The sequence below is a fragment of the Pongo pygmaeus genome, chromosome 15, assembly GCF_028885625.2.
Source record: "Pongo pygmaeus isolate AG05252 chromosome 15, NHGRI_mPonPyg2-v2.0_pri, whole genome shotgun sequence".
In the NCBI taxonomy this organism is placed as follows: domain Eukaryota; kingdom Metazoa; phylum Chordata; class Mammalia; order Primates; family Hominidae; genus Pongo; species Pongo pygmaeus.
In genome coordinates this window covers 40,196,614-40,208,698 of record NC_072388.2, presented here as the reverse complement: position 1 = coordinate 40,208,698, position 12,085 = coordinate 40,196,614, and the positions used below count along the sequence as shown (strand labels likewise).

General features: G+C 35.6%; 1 protein-coding gene across 4 annotated transcripts in view; it reads right to left on the bottom strand.

Annotated features, from left to right (window-relative positions):
* The window catches only part of LRFN5 (leucine rich repeat and fibronectin type III domain containing 5), a 306,102-nt gene that overhangs the window by 131,132 nt on the left and 162,885 nt on the right, over positions 1–12,085 (bottom strand). For 2 of the 4 annotated variants that reach the window (XM_054449284.2, XM_063651578.1), the window contains exon 2: positions 7,989–8,164. The exons of 1 other annotated variant lie outside the window; for it this stretch is intronic. The gene's annotated coding sequence lies outside the window, so the exon portion shown is untranslated. The remainder of the gene's footprint in view (positions 1–7,988; positions 8,165–12,085) is intronic. One more of the 4 variants, XM_054449283.2, reaches the window with a different exon arrangement.

Here is a 12,085-nt window from a genome sequence, read left to right as displayed (position 1 = left end):
AGTCAGTTATCCTTGATTATTTCTAAGAGGCCAAAGGTAAGTTTAGTCATACTTGTAAGATCAAGCTACCCCCCTGCAACATCACAGTCATTATCCAGCCTTACATATGTAATCAGGAGTGATGAAAGAGGTTATTGTTTGCAACTAACCTATATATCGCCTACATGTCAGCATTGCCAATAGGTGTGCTTTATGTATCCTCTCTGTCATGATCTTTTCAACTTCACTGGGATTCTTAAATATTCTAACTATTGAATATGTATGTGTGAAAACTGTATGATCAAAGTTAACTAACATCTAAGTTAACGCTTTTCAAAATCAACTCTAGATTTTCTTATGCTATTAATGTTTTCACCTGGTAGTCCTATGTCCATAAAATTCCTGACGTTTTTTCCATACAATTTGTCATGTAGTTCCAACATTAAATTTTGTTGTGTTTTATTCATTTCATATTACAAATCATTAGTAATATTATGTTAGCATTTATAATCAATACACAATTCTTTCAATCTGCGAATTTCTTTCCATAATAAATCATGAATTAAAAGAAGTCTTTGTAGATTCTGCCAATGTTTTTCTTGCTGTAAAGGCTCCCATATTCTGTTTCATATTAATAAGAGATGCCTCAGTTTACACAGAAATTCTAAGTTTAATATGTGTTAAAATACTCCATAGTGTAGTCTGTAGTGGTATATGGAGATCAACTGCACATTCACAAAATAGATTGCTCATTACAATAACTGAGTTAATAACCTTACATAGAATTAGTACAAATTGGATTGTTTCCATTGGTTTTCATAGCCAATGCTTTGCAATTAAGATTGTTGTCATGCATCTAATGTTGGTTGCCAAGAGTACTCTCCAAATTACATGAATCTCTCCTGGTCCTAAATGTAAACTAATCATTGTCTCATAAAGAAGAGCATTTATTCAGACTTCTTCCCTGGACATTTCACAGTAAAAACCATAGTGTTAGCAACCCAAAGACCAACATTAACAGCAGGCAGAGAGAGCAGAGACTCCTCTATATCAAGTACTACCAGCTAAGACATTTGTAGCTGTTGTGTCAGTATGTATGGGCTTTCAGAAAGACTCTGCATTGTCTCTCTAGTTTTTATAATTTTTATTCAAAAGAGACAATATATCAGCATATTAACCACAACAGTTTAATGTTGAAGCCTGTCTCTGAAAGCCAGAAAATTTCTACTTCTAATAAGTATATTTGCATTATCTCAGATAGAAGTGATCTCCTTTTCCACTGAACTCACATGACTATTTGTAGCTTTTCCTCACTATTTATCATATGGTAGTTATTTCTGCAGTGTACTGCCCTACCTCACCAAGTCTGTAATTATTTTTTAGACAAAAATTTCAGTCGTATTAATCTGCAGAGAGAGAGAGAAAGAGAAAGAGACAGAAAGAGAGAGAGAGAGACAGAGACAAAGAGAGAGAGAGGAAAATGCTCTATGCCTGTGATTATATACAAAAATAATAAAAAAGGCATTTTAATGTTGAGCAAAATTGATGTAGACTCTGACCTTGCAGTGTTTACATTCTGGAGGAGAGGACAATATTAATCAGACAACTAAAGAAAAAAACATAAAAATATAACGAAATGCAGGTATATGATGCTATGAGACCATATAATAGAAAGAGCATATCTGGTTTGGCTGACCAAGAAAAGCTTCCTTTAGAAAGTGACTACTGAATGAGATGCAGGCAAAAAATGTGAGCGGCTCAAGGAGAAACAGTCAGGTGCAAAGACCATGGTGGGAAGTGACATTATGTGAACAAGAACAGAAAGGTCTTTGTGCCTTGAATGCAAGAAGAAGTGCATGATGGGGGACAACTTGGGGCCATTTAGAAAAATGCTAAACCATGGATAACATTGTAAGCCATGATAAATAACTTTGCCTTCAGTCTAAGAATAATGGTCTTTACTGAGGTCACGACATCTCAGTTTTGTGTTTTGTAAGCTCTCTCTGTCTGCATATGGAGAATAAGCAGAATAGATACATCACTGGGTATTGTAGATAATTTAGGAGGCTCTTGGGGTAGTCTACGGGAGAAATCACAGTAGTAAAGATTAGGATAATGATAGTAAAAATAGGGAAAAGTAGATGAATTTTAGAATTTTCTTTGTAGGTAAAACTGACCAGATGAGGTGATGAATTGTTTTTGTGGAGTGAAAGATTGAGAAAGATGACAAAATGATTCAGAATTTTACTGGTATATGATGAGCCGTATACTGAGCTCAAGAACACCAGAAGAATGTATGTGGCAAGATAATCAAGAGGTTAGTTTCCCACAAGTTAAATTTAAGGCATGTAGGTAATTAGATATATCAATTGGGAATTGACTAGCAAGGTCTAGGCTATATAAATCTGTGAGAGCCATTATAAAGAATTTTTTATTGTCTGAGGATTTTTTATTCTTTCTTCTTTGTAAAGTGAATACTGCATAAGATAATATGTCTAATTTGCTCCAACTTTTGATATCATTTAAACTAATTGAACTCAATTCATGTAACCAGATAAGCATTCATAGGTAGCATATTGCTTTTGTCCTATTGATGACTTTATTTTGTATCTGAATGTTTTTGTGGATCATATGTTATGGGATGATTTTAGGCAGTGAAGTGTATACCTAAGGATATTAAACATGAAAAAATATCTATCAGATTTGATATGGTTTGGATGTTTGTCTCCTTTAAAACTTACGTTGCAGCGTAATCCCCAGTGTCGGAGGTGAAGCCTAGTGAGAGGTGTTTGGATCATAAGGGTGGATTTCTCACGAATGAGTTAGTGCTATCTCCTTGGTGATGAGTGAGTTCTCACTCAGTTCATGCAAGATCTGGTTGTTTGAAAATATGTGTCATCTCCCCCCTCGCTCTCTTGTTCCCACTATCATCATGTGACCTGCTGGGTCCTGCTTTGCCTTCTGCCATGACGGTAAGCTTCCTAAGGCCCTCACCAAAAGCAGATGCTGACACCATACTTCCTACAGCCTAGAGAATCATGAGCCAATTAATCCTTTTGTCTTTATAGATTTTCCAGCCTGAGACATTTCTTTATAGTGATACAAAAATGAACTAACACAGATAATTGGTATTAAGTAGTGGGGCATTGCTATAAAGATATCCGAAAATGTGAAAGTGGCTTTGGAACTGGGTAACAGGCAGAGTTTGGGAGACTTTGGAGATCTCAGAAGACAGAAAGATGAGGGAAAGTTTAGAATTCTTAGAGACTGGTTAAATGGTTTTGATCAAAATGCTGACAGAGATATGGATGATGAAGACCACACTGACAAGGTCTCCAGTGGAAATGAGGAAGTTACTGGGAAATGGAGTAAAGGTCCTCCCTGTTACACCCCAGCAAATAACTCGGCTGTACTGCATCCAGGTCCTAGGGATCTGTGAAAGTTGATAATTAAGAGTGATGAGTTAGGGTATCTGGTAGAAAAAATTTCTAAGCAGCAAAATGTTCAAGAAGTGACATGGCTCCTTCTAACAGCCTAAATTATATAGAGGAGCAAAGAAATGATTTACAGTTGGAACTTATATTTTAAAGGGAAGCAGAGGATAGAAGTTTGGGAAATTTGCAAACTGGCCAAGTGACAGAGAAAGAATATAAACAACTGATGGAGCAACCATGTGCTAGAGAGGCATGCATGACCAGAAGGAAGACATGAGCTAATATCCAGGACAATGGGAAAAATGCCTTGAAGGAATTTCAGAGATCTTCAAGACTGGGCCTGCTCCCAGAAACCATTCTATTCTCCTGGGTCTCTGGACAAGGAGATCCAGGGCCAGAGGCCCAGGAGAATAGAATGGTTTCAGGGGCCAGGCCTAGGGCCCCACTGCCCTGAGCAGCCTTGAGATATTGCTCCCCATATACTTGCTGCTCCAGCTATGTAATGGCTCAAAGGGGCCCAAGCACAGCTCAAGCCACAGCTCCAGAAGGCACAAGCCATAAGCCTTGGTGGTTTCCACATGGTGTTAAGTCTGCAAGAGTGAAGGGGGCTTGGTGGCTACCACCTAGATTTCAGAGGATATATAGGAAAGCCTGGGTGCCCAAGCAGAAGCTTGCCACAGGAGTGGAGCTCCTCACACAGAAACTCTACCAGGGCAATGCTGAGGGCAAGTATGGAGTTGGAGCCCCCATACAGAGTCTCCACCAGGACACTGCCTAGTGGAGCTGTGGGAAAGAAACCATTGTCCTCCAGAACCCAGAGTGGTAGATTCACTGGCAGCTTGAACCCTCTGCCCAGAAAAGCCACAAGCATACAACTGCAATCTGTGAGAGCAGCTATGTGCACTTTGTCCTGCAAAGCCACAGGCACAGGGCTACCCAAGTCCTTGGGTGCCCATCCTTCACAACATGATGTGGAACATGAAGTCAAGGATTATGTTGAAGCTTTAAGATTTAATGCCTGCCCTGCTGGGATTCAGAGTTGTACGGGGTCTATGACCCCTTTCTTTTTGCCAATTTCTCCCTTTTGGAATGGTAATGCTTACCCGATGCCAGTAGCACCATTGTATTTTGGGACCAAATAACTCATTTTGATTTTACAGGCTCATAGGTGGAAGGAGATGAGTCTCAGTTGAGACTTAGGACTTTAGACTTAATGTTGGAATGATGAAAAACTCTTGGGGCCTATTGGCAAGTGATGATTGTATTTTGCAATCTGAGAAGAACATGTGTTTTGGGGGGCCAGGGATGGAATGACAAGGTTTAGATGATTATCCTCTCCAAATCTCTTGTTACAATGTAATCACCAATGTGGGAGGTGGGGCCTAGTGAGACGTATTAGATCATGGGGATAGATACCTCACGAATGGCTCCTTGGTGATGAGTAAATTCCTGGTCAGTTAGTTCATGTGAGATCCGGTTGTTAAAAAGAGTGTAGCACCTCCCCACTTTCTCTCCTGCTCCCACTCTCTCCATGTCATATGCCTGCTCTCCCTTTGCCTTCTGTCATAATGATTACCTTCCTGAGGGGCTCACCAGAAGCAAATGTTGGCACCACGCTTCCTGTACAGTCAGCAGAACCAAGAGCCAGTTAAATCTCTTTTCTTTCTAAATTACCCAGCCTTGGGTATTTCCTTATAGTGATGCAAAAATAGACTAACACATGGTTGAAGAAATAGACAAATGAAAACTGTACTCATCGAAATGGTATACATAGCAAATAAATTAATGTTTAGTAAAGAATACTACAAATTGTCAAATGATAATATGTTGACCATTATTATGATAGCTAATTAAGCCACTTTCAAGTAATGTCATAAAAGGTGATAATTTACGCACTTTAAATATAAGGGAGTCCATTTCAGAAAAATAAAGCACCACTTAAATATTATATATTTAATGTCATTAAGGATACCTTAATAGTTAAAAGGAATATTAGCTTTGTAAAATGATTATCCTCATTATGTGTATAATAAATTATCTTTACATATACACACACATATATACATATATACACACATATGTAAATATATACATATGCATACATGCACATAAATACACACACATACATACGTATGCATTTTCAAAAGCATGTACTGACAGGCACATTTGCTGTTCAGACATTATGTATTGTTTAATTTCATCAATACTTTGTCAAGTGAGAACGAATAGAGAAACAGACAACAGTAGTCTTCTACCGTCCAAGGCTAATTGGAAATGCCAGAGTGAGAAAAATAATCATAATAGCAACCGGTACCACCTCAGCTGTCCTCCTAATCACAAGTGGATATTCCGTTACATCATTATTCTACTGCCACTACTCCATTCACTGTTTCACTCTAAGAAAGTTCCTGGTATTCCATTAATTTTTAAAGGGATTTTAATGGATGTCCTACGAATTTTCAATGAGCTGTTTGAAGTTGGACAAACCTAATTAGGAATGTGTTTACTTTCTGTTTTTTTTTTTTTTCAGAGTGATTAATTTCACGCAAGACTTTAACCTAATGTTACTCCAAATAAAAAATAGAGAACATGAGGTACTACTTCTACACACTAATGGACTGCTAATTTAAAAAACCGAATCAAGCATTAACTTGGAAGAGTCTTTTTCAATATATAAATTATTTCTGGTTAGCCTTTTATTTCCAGGTTAAGAAAATCTTTTGGCCTTGATTTTAGCAATTAGTAAATGAAAATATGTTTGAATTTACTTCGTTTTGTGATTTACACTAGAGAATCTATCGGTAAACACAGTTCCTTTGCTAACAGCTTTTGTAAAGTAAATGCTTTTATCTAGAAAAAGTCTTGCCAGTGGAAAACAATACACAAAAAATTATTAATTAACTAATTGTTTGGGCAGATAAAATCTCTGGAGTTTCTCGTGGGATTGCCATAAAGAAACAAACTATTTTTACATTTTCACAGTCACCTCACGCTTGGACAGTGTCCTCTGTCTCCTTAAGAACATGTAAAACACAGAAAATTTAGAATGCATTTCTCAAGTTGTTTCATTTAATGGAAAGCTAAAGAAGCAAAGCAACAAAAGCAATTCCTAAAATAAATGAATAAATTATGTACAAAAGGAGTACCAGGTAACAAAATATAGGAAGAAGAAACCTACACTAAAATCATGTTTGGAATGAATCTGCATACTCAGACTCATCATTTTACACCACCATCACAGTTATAATCAATTAACCTCATTATAATCTAGATATATTATCTTTGTATACGTCTTAAAAGTAGTCCTTCTACACCACCTTGAGCATACTAGCAACAACATACTGGCTGCCTATTTTAAATGTTATATAATTAGATACATCATGATTCAGATATAAATTCTTAACTACAGTTTTTCTGTTCTTCGAATAACATGCATTTCTGTTGCATATTGACATGTAATATGTTGCAAAATAAAAGTGGGTTCATTAAGTATCTCTTACCTGTTCACTTCAAGAAAATTTTAATTGCCAAGCAGCCAATCACTGACAAATTTCAGCTATATCAAACTTTTGCTCTATATAAAAGTGCACCTACAATCAATTTTCTGTGCAGTGACATTGCGATGTAAATATATCTCCAAGAGCAACAAGAAATGCTTACATCAAGTATTTAGGAGATGAAAAAAAAATGCCTCAAACATAAAGTTAAACTAGAAACACGGCAAAACAACAGGCTCCTAAGTATGAACCAGGAAAAGTCCAAAATTTTCCTGAGACGTTGTCTTTATTTTCAAATCCTATGACCATAAATAATCTTTTAACTAATACATTTACCTGATTTACCTAGAAGTTAGAAAGCCCATACATAAATTTATGGCTGGGAATTTGTTTTGAGGTGGTATGCAGTACATTGTGTTATGCATTTTACACATTCTTCATGTCCCCTGATTTCAATTCATTTTCCTATATGTGATTTTCATTTTCTTTTGTTTTTCTAGTATGCACATTTAAAGGCTGGCATAAACTCTCCTTAAATGACCCAGATAACATATCATTCAATAAACCAACCAATCAGCAAAAGTGCTCTTTCTAGCACCAGTTCATTACCCTCTATATAGCACTGGACATCAAAGCCATGGAAACAGCACTTATTTTTTTAAAATTTAGAAAACCAGAAATTGTATTCCACTTTCATAGTTTATTAGCCAAGTAAATTTGATAAAATATTTGGTCATTTTGAACCTTTTTATTCATTTGCAAACATTGTTATTTTAATCTATTCCTTGTCCAGGCCTTAGGGTTGTAAGTATAAATTATGATAATGCACGTGAAACACAAATCCTGAAAAACAAATCAGAAAATTCCATAAGGATATAGGTTATCAACACAAAAAGTGGTAGACATCGAATCTCCAAAAAATATGACTCAAAACAAACAAACAAACAAAAAAACCAAGATAATCAGTGATGAATAATACTAGGTTTAATTTGTATGTAAGTTAGCAAGATTTTTAGTTTTCCTCCCTTAAGTGTTTTAAACCCACTGACAATGGTTGAACTGAATGCAATCAACTTACTTCTGGAGCCTGAAGAGTTCCTCACGGCTGTGAAGGAGTCAGCACTCTGCCTGGCTGCTGCAGAAGACGGACAGAGTGAAAGCATCTCCAAAGCTGATTTCAGAGGACGGTGTCAAAAGATGGGTGCTCGGCTGCTACATATCTTCTCAACACCTGGATGAATGGTTACAGGGATTCTTCAAAGGAGGCAAGCATAAAAAAGAGTGTATCAAAAAATGCTTATAAAGTATCCTTGAAAAATATAGTGGCTGTTAACTGGGTGATCAGTCTCAAACTACAGCAGGACTATCATGCAATATGATTTAAATACACATTTGCATAAGAAAGCTTTCCAATGGAATGTGCAACATACTGTGATTTCAATAAATATATTAGCATTCGCCTTTCCTTTTTGAAATAAGTTTTCTTATCAAAACTGAGGATAATTTAAATAATCTTAAGCTGTATAGTTCGATTTCATCATATTTAAATTAATTCAACTTGCAGTCTAATGTTAAAACACTGCATAAGTTAACATATATTTAAGCATCACTTACTACTTACGAGTCATATGACAGTTAGGATATGGCAGTGAATGAACCTGAAAAACCCTTATCCTGATTAAGCTAATAGTCTTATGTTGTTTTTCCCGTATTTTTTTCAACAGAGAAAATCTGTCTATTGCAACCTATATGTCTATGAAAGAAATACGTAGGCATGCCATTTATTTTTTAACTTTATGTCAGAAGATTACTGATTTCTACCTCTTTTTGGGGTTTTCATGTCACTCTAAAGAATAGCTAACTTGGCTCTATAAAACACAATGCTTAACTTTCTTTCCTATAAGATCTATGTAATAGTACCAATTGATATTCAATCACTGATATTTTTAATGCAGAAATAGGCTGAGTTTTTAAAACATTCTTGAAATTAATAAAAGCATTGTAATTTTACTTTAACTATAACTTATTTTGTCTGAGGAAGCGAAAGTGAGAAATAATGAAATTCCAAAGCATAATAATAAAAAACAGACCTAAGATAAAACAGCGACTTGAGTTTAGCTCATTATTTCTGCTGCCTCCACTTGGAAAGATATATGAATGATCTTATAGAGTCAAAATTTAAAGAAGTGATTATATTGTCTTAAGATACTCAATAATTAGGAATTTATTAAAAAGGAAAATTAAGCTATTGCTTAATTTAATACTAATATGGTCAGAAATACTAAAAATCAAGGCACAGATTAATTGTACAATTAAATAAAAGTAAATTATAGCTTATATACTTCAATTATTTATCTGAATCTGTCAATCAATGCTGTATCTTTTTGAAATTTATGTTTACTATAGCATTTTAGAATAACTGGGACATACCACATACACACATATGAATATAAATCAATCATTTGACAACCATGTTGATACAGCAATTGTTTGCCTTTTCATTTATTTCCTTCCATGAGTATATTTTAAGCTAACTTTCACATTCATATATGCATGAAAAAAACATCAGAAATCCAATAGTACATCTCCCTCCAAAGTAAGATATCCTCCTCGGAGAAAACCAATTTCACATTTTAGAACATTCTTTCAGAAATAGTTTGTGTGTGTATGTATGTGTGTGCGTGTGTAAATTTTTCTACATATATCAGAATACTTTGCTCTGTTGTGCCCTGTTTTTTTTTTTTTTTCTCCTTTTTTTTTTTGAGACGGAGTCTCGCTCAGTAGCCCAGGCTGGAGTGCAGTAGCACGATCTCGGCTCACTGCAACCTCCGCCTCCCGGGTTCACACCATTCTCCTGCCTCAGCCTCCCAAGTAGCTGGGAATACAGGCGCCCACCACTACACCCGGCTAATTTTTTTGTACTTTCAGTAGAGACGGGGTTTCACTGTGTTAGCCAGGATGGTCTCAATCTCCTGACCTCGTGATCCGCCCGTCTTGGCCTCCCAAAGTGCTGGGATTACAGGCGTCAGCCACCGCGCCTGGCCTGTGCCCTGTTTCTTTAACGTCTTGAAGAACATTCCATTTCTGTCTTCTAGCATGAGTCCATCCATTCTAACAGTGCACATCTACCACAAGCATAATCTTAGCTGGTGAAGTATCTTAACTGAAAAAGTACACGTTTCTGGGATTTTGTTGTTATAAAAATAATATTTATATGAATATATATGTACTTTGCATATATATTCATATATATGTATTCTGCACACATGTTAGTAAATACAGGCACAATATATTGCTAAATAAACTGTTTAGGTTAAAACACCTCATTGTCCGCGCAGCTCTGATCATGCTTCTTTCTTTGTAGTAAAGATGCAGTATAAAAAATAAATCTGAATTCTGTAATTACATTTTATATTATTTCATTATGGTAGCAAAATATAAAGGCCTCAAAATATCATCCTAACTCCCCCTAAAACATACTGTTGACCAACAGTAGGTCTATGTCTTTATTTTAGCATGAAAAGCACAGTAACAACTGAAATTCCTACCTACATTCTAATTTCCCAGAGAAAATTTATTGTCTATATGGTCACATTACTAATGAGAACAGCATTTCCTTTTTTGTAATAATACCTTTTATTAAGACTTACTATGTGCCAGCTACCATAAAACATGTGTTAACTTAAAAAAATTCTCTTAAGAACCGAATGAGGTAAATACATATTTCTATTTTAGTGCTACAAAAATGCAAGGACAGAGAAAGGTCAACTAACCTTGGGCAAGGTCATAGGTAAATAGCAAAGTGAGGACTCTCACCTAGGGCTCTCTCACTCTATGAAATGTCTTATATCTCATAATGTAAGTGAAATTTTCAGAAAATCAATAAGGATTCTATATTAAAGTAAGGTGTTTTTTTTTTGTCCATATATTTTGGTCAATGCAATGACCAAAGTGAGAAAGTTCGGATTTGAGATTCTAATACTACATTTTCTAGTGTTATCATACAAATATTTTTTTTCTTGATATTATGTTGAAATGGAACATCCTATAAAAAATTATGGTCAATTTCTTAGTTCTAAGTTGTTACATTCTTAGCATAGTCTTAGAAAATTCAGCAACTGTTATTGTTTATGTACATATATTTCCAGGAAATATAATTCTCCCTCTAACAATTATTGTGGATGCCATATTAGTCTGTTCTCATGCTGCTAATAAAGACATAACTGAGACTGGGTAATTTATAAAGGAAAAACATTTAATGGACTCACAGTTCCACATGGCTGGGGAGGCCTCACAATCATGTCAGAGGATGAAGGAAGAGCAAAGGGATGTCTTACATGGCAGCAGGCAAGAGAGCATGTGCAGGGGAACTCCCCTTTATAAAATCATTAGATCTTATGAGACTTATTCACTATCACCAGAACAGCTTTGGAAAGACCTGCACCCGTGATTCAATTCCTTCCCACCATGTCCCTCCCACGACACGACACATGGGCATTACTGAAGCTACAATTCAAGATGAGATTTGGGTGAGGACAAAGCCAAACCACATAAGGTGCCAATACTAAACTCAGAAAGTACTTAGAAAAAATGGGCAAAGCTCTAGAAGTTATTAGAAAATACGTATTTAAAAGTGAGAATCATTACCTCCTCCAGCACCCAATGACACTTTCTTATCCTCTAGGATATCTTTACTAAGTGTTCATCAATTGCTTGAACATATACATTGGTAAGAGCCTTAAAATCAACAAAGGTAGGACTTTAAAGTCTTCTAGACCAAGGCTGAAACCACAACTGTGACCATTTTTCTCTTTCAAAATGAAAACAGTTACAAAAAGTTGTAATTATTTCAAGATACAATGTATGTGAAAGTACTCATCATAATACGTTATACATTATAGGCATTGCAACAGTTTTGTTACCCTTAGAAAATTCTTCCTAAACCTGCCCTAAGTTTTGACCCATTGAAAGCCCTTGAAATATTTGAAGACATCAGAATATTACCTCACATATGCCCTTCATTTTAAATATTCATAACATTTGAAAAATTATGACTCCATCAAATGGTATCATTACCAATCATTTCTCCCTAGAATTCCTCATAGTACAAAATAAACAAAGAATGAGTTGTTCTACCTTTGTCTTTAGCTATATTTACTTTGTGTTAAAAATGAT